This window comes from Lipotes vexillifer, unplaced genomic scaffold (genome assembly GCF_000442215.2).
Source record: "Lipotes vexillifer unplaced genomic scaffold, Lipotes_vexillifer_v1.1 scaffold1129, whole genome shotgun sequence".
Lineage (NCBI taxonomy): Eukaryota > Metazoa > Chordata > Mammalia > Artiodactyla > Lipotidae > Lipotes > Lipotes vexillifer.
Genome location: NW_006789022.1, coordinates 598,752 through 599,401, shown reverse-complemented (window position 1 = coordinate 599,401; position 650 = coordinate 598,752). Strand labels below are relative to the sequence as shown.

General features: G+C 65.1%; 1 protein-coding gene across 4 annotated transcripts in view; it reads left to right on the top strand.

Annotated features, from left to right (window-relative positions):
* Positions 1-406: 406 nt before the first annotated feature.
* Positions 407-650, top strand: part of KLC2 (kinesin light chain 2) — a 9,713-nt gene continuing 9,469 nt past the window's right edge. For 2 of the 4 annotated variants that reach the window (XM_007461960.1, XM_007461957.1), the window contains exon 1: positions 461-630. The gene's annotated coding sequence lies outside the window, so the exon portion shown is untranslated. Of the gene's footprint in view, positions 631-650 lie in introns of all 4 variants that reach the window. The other 2 variants (XM_007461959.1, XM_007461958.1) reach the window with 2 other exon arrangements.

The window sequence follows — 650 nt, the reverse complement described above, 5'->3', positions numbered from 1 at the left end:
AGCATTAAATGTGTCATCGCACTTAAGGCATCCAAGCGCCCCGCACACAGTAAGCGCTCTGAAAGTGGCAACTACCTCAAGAAATGTCAATAAATGTCAACTGTCTCTTTCTGGACTCTGAGGAGGCCGGGCCTTCTCCCTGGGCCCCAGTTTCTTCCGCCGCCCTCTCTGGCAGCGGTACAGGGCAAGTTCAGGTGCACATCTTCCCTAGGCTGTGCACATCCTCCCCAGGCTGTCCACACCGCTGTGGCCTCGGGGCGGGTTACAGCGGAGGAATCCGAGGCCGCAGGAGAGTGGGAGGTGGCCGCTATCAACCTAAGCTTCGGGCAAGCCCACGCCCGGCGCCTCAATGACCACGCCCCATCCCCGAGAGCCACGCCCCCGGATCCCTTCCCCTTGCCTGGAGTGGGCCCAGCCGGCGTGCTCCTTTAAGGCAGCCAGCGGGCCGAGACGAGTGTTTAGCCCCCTCCGACGCCGCCAAGGTACAGGCTTCACCTTTAAGGCGGCGCAGGGACTGCTGGGAAGGCCGGCGGGATGGAGGCGGTGGGACCTGCTCACTGCTGCTGGTCGGGGTGAAGCGGGGCGGGAGCCGGAGCTGGAGCGGGAGGCGGGCCCGAGAGGGAGACGCAGGTCCACGCGGGCCGATCGGG